This window comes from Somniosus microcephalus, chromosome 4 (assembly GCF_052327205.1).
Source record: "Somniosus microcephalus isolate GS21.2 chromosome 4, FLI_Smic_1.0, whole genome shotgun sequence".
Taxonomy (NCBI): domain Eukaryota; kingdom Metazoa; phylum Chordata; class Chondrichthyes; order Squaliformes; family Somniosidae; genus Somniosus; species Somniosus microcephalus.
The window spans coordinates 34,556,623-34,568,563 of record NC_140990.1 but is presented as its reverse complement, the minus strand read 5'-3'; positions in this window follow the sequence as shown (position 1 = coordinate 34,568,563).

Sequence of the window (11,941 nt, the reverse complement as noted above, 5' to 3'; positions counted from 1 at the left end):
GAGAAGCGCAGGGTGCGAGGGTGAGCAGGAGTTAAGACACAGACAGAAGCGCAGGGTGTGAGGGTGAACAGGAGTTAAGACACGGAGAAGCGCAGGGTGTGAGGGTGAACAGGAGTTAAAACACGGACAGAAGCACAGGGTGTGAGGGTGAACAGGAGTTAAGACGCAGACAGAAGCGCAGGGTGCGAGGGTGAACAGGAGTTAAGACACAGACAGAAGCGCAGGGTGCGAGAGTGAACAGGAGTGAAGACACAGACAGAAGCGCAGGGTGTGAGGGTCAACAGGAGTTAAGACACAGGCAGAAGCGCAGGGTGTGAGGGTGAACAGGAGTTAGGACACAGACAGAAGGCAGGGTGTGAGGGTGAACAGGAGTTAAGGCACAGACAGATGCACAGGGTGTGAGGGTGAACAGGAGTTAAGACACGGACAGAAGCGCAGGGTGTGAGGGTGAACAGGAGTTAGGACACAGACAGAAGGCAGGGTGTGAGGGTGAACAGGAGTTAAGGCACAGACAGATGCACAGGGTGTGAGGGTGAACAGGAGTTAAGACACGGACAGAAGCGCAGGGTGTGAGGGTGAACAGGAGTTAAGACACAGACAGAAGCGCAGTGTGTGAGTGAACAGGAGTTAAGACACAGGGAGAAGCGCAGGGTGTGAGGGTGAACAGGAGTTAAGACACAGGCAGAAGCGCAGGGTGTGAGGGTGAACAGGAGTTAAGACACAGACAGAAGCGCAAGGTGTGAGGGTGAACAGGAGTTAAAAGACAGACAGAAGCGCAGGGTGTGAGGGTGAACAGGAGTTAAGACACAGACAGAAGCGCAGGGTGTGAGGGTGAACAGGAGTTAAGACACACGCAGAAGCGCAGGGTGTGAGGTGAAGAGGAGTTAAGACACAGACTCAAGCTCAGGGTGTGAGAGTGAACAGGAGTTAAGACACAGGGAGAAGCGCAGGGTGTGAGGGTGAACAGGAGTTATGACACAGACAGAAGCGCAGGGTGTGAGGGTGAACAGGAGTTAAGACACAGACAGAAGCGCAGGGTGTGAGGGTGAACAGAAGTTAAGACACAGGCAGAAACGCAGGGTGTGAGGGTGAACAGGAGTTAAGACACAGACAGAAGCGCAGGGTGTGAGGGTGAACAGGAGTAAAGACACACGCAGAAGCGCAGGGTGTGAGGGTGAACAGGAGTTAAGACACAGACAGAAGCGGAGGGTGTGAGGGTGAACAGGAGTTAAGACACAGGGAGAAGCGCAGGGTGTGAGGGTGAATAGGAGTTAAGGCACTGACAGAAGCACAGGGTGTGAGGGTAAAGAGGAGTTAAGACACAGACTCAAGCTCAGGGTGTGAGGCTGAACAGGAGTTAAGACACAGACAGAAGCGCAGGGTGTGAGGGTGAACAGGAGTTAAGACGCAGACCGAAGCGCAGGGTGTGAGGGTGAACAGGAGTTAAAACACAGACAGAAGCTCAGGCTGTGAGAGTGAACAGGAGTTAAGACACAGACAGAAGGCAGGGTGTGAGGGCGAACAGGAGTTAAGACACAGACAGAAGCGCAGGGTGTGAGAGTGAACAGGAGTTAAGACACGGAGAAGCGCAGGGTGAGAGAGTGAACAGGAGTTAAGACACAGGGAGAAGCGCAGGGTGTGAGGGTGAACAGGAGTTAAGACACAAACAGAAGCGCAGGGTGTGAGAGTGAACAGGAGTTAAGACACGGAGAAGCGCAGGGTGTGAGAGTGAACAGGAGTTAAGACACAGGGAGAGGCGCAGGGTGTGAGAGTGAACAGGAGTTAAGACACAGGCAGAAGCGCAGGGTGTGAGGGTGAACAGGAGTTAAGACACAGGGAGAAGTGCAGGGTGTGAGGGTGAACAGGAGTTAAGACACAGACAGAAGCGCAGGGTGTGAGGGTGAACAGGAGTTAAGACACGGAGAATCGCAGGGTGTGAGGGTGAACAGGAGTTAAAACACGGACAGAAGCGCAGGATGTGAGGATGAACAGGAGTTAAGACACTGACAGAAGCGCAGGGTGTGAGAGTGAACAGGAGTTAAGACACAGGGAGAAGCGCAGGGTGTGAGGGTGAACAGGAGTTAAGACACAGACAGAAGCGCAGGGTGTGAGGGTGAGCAGGAGTTAAGACACAGACAGAAGTGCAGGGTGTGAGGGTGAACAGGAGTTAAGACGCAGACAGAAGCGCAGGGTGCGAGGGTAAACAGGAGTTAAGACACAGACAGAAGCGCAGGGGGGGGAGGGTGAACAGGAGTTAAGACACAGACAGAAGCGCCGGGTGCGAGAGTGAACAGGAGTTAAGACACAGGTAGAAGCGCAGGGTGTGAGGGTGAACAGGAGTTAAGACAGACAGAAGCGCAGGGTGTGAGAGTGAACAGGAGTTAAGACACGGAGAAGCGCAGGGTGTGAGAGTGAACAGGAGTTAAGACACAGACAGAAGCGCAGGGTGTGAGGGTGAACAGGAGTTAAGACACAGACAGAAGCGCAGGGTGTGAGAGTGAACAGAAGTTAAGACACAGGGAGAAGCGCAGGGTGTGAGGGTGAACAGGAGTTAAGGCACAGACAGAAGCGCAGGGTGTGAGGGTGAACAGGAGTTAAGACACAGACAGAAGCGCAGGGTGTGAGGGTGAACAGGAGTTAAAACACGGAGAAGCGCAGGGTGTGAGGGTGAACAGGAGTTAAGACACAGACAGAAGCGCAGGGTGTGAGGGTGAACAGGAGTTAGGACACAGGCAGAAAAGGCAGGGTGTGAGGGTGAACAGGAGTTAGGACACAGGGAGAAGCGCAGGGTGTGAGGGTGAACAGGAGTTAAGACAAAGACAGACGCACAGGGTGTGAGGGTGAACAGGAGTTAAGGCACAGATAGATGCGCAGGGTTTGAGGGTGAACAGGAGTTCAGACAGACATAAGCGCAGGGTGTGAGGGTGAACAGGAGTTAAGACACAGACAGAAGCGCAGGGTGTGAGAGCGAAGAGGAGTTAAGGCACAGACAGAAGCGCAGGGTGTGAGAGTGAACAGGAGTTAAGACACAGGGAGAAGCGCAGGGTGTGAGGGTGAACTGGAGTAAAGACACAGACAGAAGCGCAGGGTGTGAGGGTGAACAGGAGTTAAGACACACGCAGAAGCGCAGGGTGTGAGAGTGAACAGGAGTTAAGACACGGAGAAGCGCAGGGTGTGAGAGTGAACAGGAGTTAAGACACGGAGAAGCGCAGGGTGTGAGAGTGAACAGGAGTTAAGACACGGAGAAGCGCAGGGTGTGAGGGTGAACAGGAGTTCAGACACACGCAGAAGCGCAGGGTGTGAGAGAGAACAGGAGTTAAGACACGGAGAAGCGCAGGGTGTGAGATTGAACAGGAGTTAAGACACAGGGAGAAGCGCAGGGTGTGAGGGTGAACAGGAGTTAAGACACAGGGAGAAGCGCAGGTTGTGAGAGTGAACAGGAGTTAAGACACGGAGAAGCGCAGGGTGTGAGAGTGAACAGGAGTTAAGACACAGACAGAAGGCAGGGTGTGAGGGTGAACAGGAGTTAAGACACAGACAGAAGCACAGGGTGTGAGGGTGAACAGGAGTTAAGACACAGACAGATGTGCAGGGTGTGAGAGTGAACAGGAGTTAAGACACAGATAGAAGCGCATGGTGTGAGGGAGAACAGGAGTTAAGACACAGGCAGAAGCGCAGGGTGTGAGAGTGAACAGGAGTTAAGACACAGGGAGAAGTGCAGGGTGTGAGGGTGAACAGGAGTTAAGACACAGGTCGAAGCGCAGGGTGTGAGGGTGAACAGGAGTTAAGACAAAGACAGAAGCGCAGGGTGTGAGAGTGAACAGGAGTTAAGACACAGGTAGAAGCGCAGGGGATGAGGGTGAACAGGAGTTAAGACAGACAGAAGCACGGTGTTAGGGTGAACAGCAGTTCAGACACAGACAGAAGCGCAGGGTGTGAGGGTGAACAGACGTTAAGACACTGACAGAAGCGCAGGGTGTGAGAGTGAACAGGAGTTAAGACACGGAGAAGCGCAGGGTGTGAGAGTGAACAGGAGTTAAGACACAGACAGAAGCGCAGGGTGTGAGGGTGAACAGGAGTTAGGACACAGGCAGAAGGCAGGGTGTGAGGGTGAACAGGAGTTAGGACACAGGGAGAAGCGCAGGGTGTGAGGGTGAACAGGAGTTAAGACAAAGACAGACGCACAGGGTGTGAGGGTGAACAGGAGTTCAGACACAGACAGAAGCGCAGGGTGTGAGGGTGAACAGGAGTTAAGACAGACAGAAGCGCAGGGTGTGAGAGTGAACAGGAGTTAAGACACAGGTAGAAGCGCAGGGTGTGAGGGTGAACAGGAGTTAAGACAGACAGAAGCGCAGGGTGTGAGAGTGAACAGGAGTTAAGACACGGAGAAGCGCAGGGTGTGAGAGTGAACAGGAGTTAAGACACAGACAGAAGCGCAGGGTGTGAGGGTGAACAGGAGTTAAGACACAGACAGAAGCGCAGGGTGTGAGAGTGAACAGAAGTTAAGACACAGGGAGAAGCGCAGGGTGTGAGGGTGAACAGGAGTTAAGGCACAGACAGAAGCGCAGGGTGTGAGGGTGAACAGGAGTTAAGACACAGACAGAAGCGCAGGGTGTGAGGGTGAACAGGAGTTAAAACACGGAGAAGCGCAGGGTGTGAGGGTGAACAGGAGTTAAGACACAGACAGAAGCGCAGGGTGTGAGGGTGAACAGGAGTTAGGACACAGGCAGAAAAGGCAGGGTGTGAGGGTGAACAGGAGTTAGGACACAGGGAGAAGCGCAGGGTGTGAGGGTGAACAGGAGTTAAGACAAAGACAGACGCACAGGGTGTGAGGGTGAACAGGAGTTAAGGCACAGATAGATGCGCAGGGTTTGAGGGTGAACAGGAGTTCAGACAGACATAAGCGCAGGGTGTGAGGGTGAACAGGAGTTAAGACACAGACAGAAGCGCAGGGTGTGAGAGCGAAGAGGAGTTAAGGCACAGACAGAAGCGCAGGGTGTGAGAGTGAACAGGAGTTAAGACACAGGGAGAAGCGCAGGGTGTGAGGGTGAACTGGAGTAAAGACACAGACAGAAGCGCAGGGTGTGAGGGTGAACAGGAGTTAAGACACACGCAGAAGCGCAGGGTGTGAGAGTGAACAGGAGTTAAGACACGGAGAAGCGCAGGGTGTGAGAGTGAACAGGAGTTAAGACACGGAGAAGCGCAGGGTGTGAGAGTGAACAGGAGTTAAGACACGGAGAAGCGCAGGGTGTGAGGGTGAACAGGAGTTCAGACACACGCAGAAGCGCAGGGTGTGAGAGTGAACAGGAGTTAAGACACGGAGAAGCGCAGGGTGTGAGATTGAACAGGAGTTAAGACACAGGGAGAAGCGCAGGGTGTGAGGGTGAACAGGAGTTAAGACACAGGGAGAAGCGCAGGTTGTGAGAGTGAACAGGAGTTAAGACACGGAGAAGCGCAGGGTGTGAGAGTGAACAGGAGTTAAGACACAGACAGAAGGCAGGGTGTGAGGGTGAACAGGAGTTAAGACACAGACAGAAGCACAGGGTGTGAGGGTGAACAGGAGTTAAGACACAGACAGAAGCGCAGGGTGTGAGGGTGAACAGGAGTTAAGACACAGACAGATGTGCAGGGTGTGAGAGTGAACAGGAGTTAAGACACAGATAGAAGCGCATGGTGTGAGGGAGAACAGGAGTTAAGACACAGGCAGAAGCGCAGGGTGTGAGAGTGAACAGGAGTTAAGACACAGGGAGAAGTGCAGGGTGTGAGGGTGAACAGGAGTTAAGACACAGGTCGAAGCGCAGGGTGTGAGGGTGAACAGGAGTTAAGACAAAGACAGAAGCGCAGGGTGTGAGAGTGAACAGGAGTTAAGACACAGGTAGAAGCGCAGGGGATGAGGGTGAACAGGAGTTAAGACAGACAGAAGCACGGTGTTAGGGTGAACAGCAGTTCAGACACAGACAGAAGCGCAGGGTGTGAGGGTGAACAGGAGTTAAGACACTGACAGAAGCGCAGGGTGTGAGAGTGAACAGGAGTTAAGACACGGAGAAGCGCAGGGTGTGAGAGTGAACAGGAGTTAAGACACAGACAGAAGCGCAGGGTGTGAGGGTGAACAGGAGTTAGGACACAGGCAGAAGGCAGGGTGTGAGGGTGAACAGGAGTTAGGACACAGGGAGAAGCGCAGGGTGTGAGGGTGAACAGGAGTTAAGACAAAGACAGACGCACAGGGTGTGAGGGTGAACAGGAGTTCAGACACAGACAGAAGCGCAGGGTGTGAGGGTGAACAGGAGTTAAGACAGACAGAAGCGCAGGGTGTGAGGGTGAACAGGAGTTAAGACACAGACAGAAGCGCAGGGTGAGAGAGCGAACAGGAGTTAATGCACAGAGAGAAGCGCAGGGTGTGAGAGTGAACAGGAGTTAAGACACAGGGAGAAGCGCAGGGTGTGAGGGTGAACAGGAGTTAAGACACAGGGAGAAGTGCAGGGTGTGAGGGTGAACAGGAGTTAAGACACAGACAGAAGCACAGGGTGTGAGGGTGAACAGGAGTTAAGACACAGACAGAAGCGCAGGGTGTGAGAGTGAACAGGAGTTAAGACACAGGGAGAAGCGCAGGGTGTGAGGGTGAACAGGAGTTAAGACACAGACAGAAGCGCAGGGTGCGAGGGTGAACAGGAGTTAAGACGCAGACAGAAGCGCAGGGTGCGAGGGTAAACAGGAGTTAAGACACAGACAGAAGCGCAGTGGGGGGGGAGGGTGAACAGGAGTTAAGACACGGAGAACCGCAGGGAGTGAGGGTGAACAGGAGTTAAGACACTGACAGAAGCGCAGGGTGTGAGGGTGAACAGGAGTTAAGACACAGACAGAAGCGCAGGGTGCGAGAGTGAACAGGAGTTAAGACACAGACAGAAGCGCAGGGTGCGAGAGTGAACAGGAGTAAAGACACAGGTAGAAGCGCAGGGTGTGAGGGTGAACAGGAGTTAAGACACAGACAGAAGCACAGGGTGTTAGGGTGAACAGGAGTTAAGATACAGACAGAAGCGCAGGGTGTGAGGGTGAACAGGAGTTAAGACACGGAGAAGCGCAGGGTGTGAGGGTGAACAGGAGCGCAGGGTGTGAGGGTGAACAGGAGTTAAGACACAGGGAGAAGCGCAGGGTGTGAGGGTGAACAGGAGTTAAGACAAAGACAGAAGGCAGGGTGTGAGGGTGAACAGGAGTTAGGACACAGGGAGAAGCGCAGGGTGTGAGGGTGAACAGGAGTTAAGACAAAGACAGACGCACAGGGTGTGAGGGTGAACAGGAGTTAAGGCACAGATAGATGCGCAGGGTTTGAGGGTGAACAGGAGTTCAGACACAGACAGAAGCGCAGGGTGTGAGGGTGAACAGGAGTTAAGACACAGACAGAAGCGCAGGGTGTGAGAGCGAACAGGAGTTAAGGCACAGACAGAAGCGCAGGGTGTGAGAGTGAACAGGAGTTAAGACACGGAGAAGCGCAGGGTGTGAGAGTGAACAGGAGTTAAGACACGGAGAAGCGCAGGGTGTGAGAGTGAACAGGAGTTAAGACACGGAGAAGCGCAGGGTGTGAGGGTGAACAGGAGTTAAGACACTGACAGAAGCGCAGGGTGTGAGGGTGAACAGGAGTTAAGACACTGACAGAAGCGCAGGGTGTGAGGGTGAACAGGAGTTAAGACACAGACAGAAGTGCAGGGTGTGAGGGTGAACAGGAGTTAAGACACTGACAGAAGCGCAGGGTGTGAGGGTGAAAAGGAGTTAAGACACAGACAGAAGCGCAGGGTGTGAGAGTGAACAGGAGTTAAGACACAGGGAGAAGCGCAGGGTGTGAGGGTGAACAGGAGTTAAGACACAGACAGAAGGCAGGGTGTGAGGGTGAACAGGAATTAAGACACAGACAGAAGCGCAGGGTGTGAGGGTGAACAGGAGTAAAGACACAGACAGAAGCGCAGGGTGTGAGGGTGAACAGGAGTTAAGACACAGACAGAAGCGCAGGGTGAGAGAGTGAACAGGAGTAAAGACACAGACAGAAGCGCAGGGTGTGAGGGTGAACAGGAGTTAAGGCACAGACAGATGCGCAGGGTGTGAGGGTGAACAGGAGTTAAGACACAGACAGAAGCGCAGGGTGTGAGGGCGAACAGGATTTAAGACACAGACAGAAGCGCAGGGTGTGAGAGTGAACAGGAGTTAAGACACGGAGAAGCGCAGGGTGTGAGAGTGAACAGGAGCTAAGACACGGAGAAGCGCAGGGTGTGAGGGTGAACAGGAGTTAAGACACAGGGAGAAGCGCAGGTTGTGAGAGTGAACAGGAGTTAAGACACGGAGAAGCACAGGGTGTGAGAGTGAACAGGAGTTAAGACACAGACAGAAGCGCAGGGTGTGAGGGTGAACAGGAGTTAAGATACAGGGAGAAGTGCAGGGTGTGAGGGTGAACAGGAGTTAAGACACAGACAGAAGGCAGCGTGTGAGGGTGAACAGGAGTTAAGACACAGAAAGAGGCACAGGGTGTGAGGGTGAACAGGAGTTAAGACACAGACAGAAGGCAGGGTGTGAGGGTGAACAGGAGTTAAGACACAGACAGAAGCACAGGGTGTGAGGGTGAACAGGAGTTAAGACAGACAGAAGGCAGGGTGTGAGGGTGAACAGGAGTTAAGACACAGACAGAAGCACAGGGTGTGAGGGTGAACAGGAGTTAAGACACAGACAGAAGGCAGGGTGTGAGGGTGAACAGGAGTTAAGACACAGACAGAAGCGCAGGGTGTGAGGGTGAACAGGAGTTAAGACACAGGGAGAAGTGCAGGGTGTGAGGGTGAACAGGAGTTAAGACACAGACAGAAGCACAGGGTGTGAGGGTGAACAGGAGTTAAGACACAGACAGAAGGCAGGGTGTGAGGGTGAACAGGAGTTAAGACACAGACAGAAGCACAGGGTGTGAGGGTGAACAGGAGTTAAGACACAGACAGAAGCACAGGGTGAGAGTGAACAGGAGTTAAGACACAGGGAGAAGCGCAGGGTGTGAGGGTGAACAGGATTTAAGACACAGACAGAAGCGCAGGGTGTGAGAGTGAACAGGAGTTAAGACACGGAGAAGCACAGGGTGTGAGAGTGAACAGGAGTTAAGACACGGAGAAGCGCAGTGTGTGAGAGTGAACAGGAGTTAAGACACAGGGAGAAGCGCAGGGTGTGAGGGTGAACAGGAGTTAAGACACAGGGAGAAGTGCAGGGTGTGAGGGTGAACAGGAGTTAAGACACAGACAGAAGGCAGGGTGTGAGGGTGAACAGGAGTTAAGAAACAGACAGAAGCGCAGCGTGTGAGGGTGAACAGGAGTTAAGACACAGGTAGAAGCGCAGGGTGTGAGGGTGAACAGGAGTTAAGACACAGACAGAAGCACAGGGTGTTCGGGTGAACAGGAGTTAAGACACAGACAGAAGCGCAGGGTGTGAGGGTGAACAGGAGTTAAGACACTGACAGAAGCGCAGGGTGTGAGAGTGAACAGGAGTTAAGACACGGAGAAGCGCAGGGTGTGAGAGTGAACAGGAGTTAAGACACAGACAGAAGCGCAGGGTGTGAGGGTGAACAGGAGTTAAGACACAGACAGAAGCGCAGGGTGTGAGAGTGAACAGGAGTTAAGACACAGGGAGAAGCGCAGGGTGTGAGGGTGAACGGGAGTTAAGGCACAGACAGAAGGCAGGGTGTGAGGGTGAACAGGAGTTAAGACACAGACAGAAGCGCAGGGTGTGAGGGTGAACAGGGGTTAGGACACAGGGAGAAGCGCAGGGTGTGAGGGTGAACAGGAGTTAAGACAAAGACAGACGCACAGGGTGTGAGGGTGAACAGGAGTTAAGGCACAGATAGATGCGCAGGGTTTGAGGGTGAACAGGAGTTCAGACACAGGCAGAAGCGCAGGGTGTGAGGGTGAACAGGAGTTAAGACACGGAGAAGCGCAGGGTGTGAGAGTGAACAGGAGTTAAGACACGGAGAAGCGCAGGGTGTGAGAGTGAACAGGAGTTAAGACACAGGGAGAAGCGCAGGGTGTGAGGGTGAACAGGAGTTAAGACACACGCAGAAGCGCAGGGTGTGAGAGTGAACAGGAGTTAAGACACGGAGAAGCGCAGGGTGTGAGAGTGAACAGGAGTTAAGACACAGGGAGAAGCGCAGGGTGTGAGGGTGAACAGGAGTTAAGACACAGGGAGAAGCGCAGGGTGTGAGGGTGAACAGGAGGTAAGAGACAGACAGAAGCGCAGGGTGTGAGGGTGAACAGGAGTTAAGACACAGACAGAAGCGCAGGGTGTGAGGGTGAACAGGAGTTAAGACACAGACAGAAGGCAGGGTGTGAGGGTGAACAGGAGTTAAGACACAGACAGAAGCACAGGGTGTGAGGGTGAACAGGAGTTAAGACACAGACAGAAGCACAGGGTGTGAGGGTGAACAGGAGTTAAGACACAGGGAGAAGTGCAGGGTGTGAGGGTGAACAGGAGTTAAGACACAGGGAGAAGTGCAGGGTGTGAGGGTGAACAGGAGTTAAGACACAGACAGAAGGCAGGGTGTGAGGGTGAACAGGAGTTAAGACACAGACAGAAGCACAGGGTGTGAGGGTGAACAGGAGTTAAGACACAGACAGAAGCGCAGGGTGTGAGGGTGAACAGGAGTTAAGACACAGACAGAAGCGCAGGGTGTGAGGGTGAACAGGAGTTAAGACACAGACAGAAGCGCAGGGTGTGAGAGTGAACAGGAGTTAAGACACGGAGAAGCACAGGGTGTGAGAGTGAACAGGAGTTAAGACACGGAGAAGCGCAGTGTGTGAGAGTGAACAGGAGTTAAGACACAGGGAGAAGCGCAGGGTGTGAGGGTGAACAGGAGTTAAGACACAGGGAGAAGTGCAGGGTGTGAGGGTGAACAGGAGTTAAGACACAGACAGAAGGCAGGGTGTGAGGGTGAACAGGAGTTAAGAAACAGACAGAAGCGCAGCGTGTGAGGGTGAACAGGAGTTAAGACACAGGTAGAAGCGCAGGGTGTGAGGGTGAACAGGAGTTAAGACACAGACAGAAGCACAGGGTGTTCGGGTGAACAGGAGTTAAGACACAGACAGAAGCGCAGGGTGTGAGGGTGAACAGGAGTTAAGACACTGACAGAAGCGCAGGGTGTGAGAGTGAACAGGAGTTAAGACACGGAGAAGCGCAGGGTGTGAGAGTGAACAGGAGTTAAGACACAGACAGAAGCGCAGGGTGTGAGGGTGAACAGGAGTTAAGACACAGACAGAAGCGCAGGGTGTGAGAGTGAACAGGAGTTAAGACACAGGGAGAAGCGCAGGGTGTGAGGGTGAACGGGAGTTAAGGCACAGACAGAAGGCAGGGTGTGAGGGTGAACAGGAGTTAAGACACAGACAGAAGCGCAGGGTGTGAGGGTGAACAGGGGTTAGGACACAGGGAGAAGCGCAGGGTGTGAGGGTGAACAGGAGTTAAGACAAAGACAGACGCACAGGGTGTGAGGGTGAACAGGAGTTAAGGCACAGATAGATGCGCAGGGTTTGAGGGTGAACAGGAGTTCAGACACAGGCAGAAGCGCAGGGTGTGAGGGTGAACAGGAGTTAAGACACGGAGAAGCGCAGGGTGTGAGAGTGAACAGGAGTTAAGACACGGAGAAGCGCAGGGTGTGAGAGTGAACAGGAGTTAAGACACAGGGAGAAGCGCAGGGTGTGAGGGTGAACAGGAGTTAAGACACACGCAGAAGCGCAGGGTGTGAGAGTGAACAGGAGTTAAGACACGGAGAAGCGCAGGGTGTGAGAGTGAACAGGAGTTAAGACACAGGGAGAAGCGCAGGGTGTGAGGGTGAACAGGAGTTAAGACACAGGGAGAAGCGCAGGGTGTGAGGGTGAACAGGAGGTAAGAGACAGACAGAAGCGCAGGGTGTGAGGGTGAACAGGAGTTAAGACAC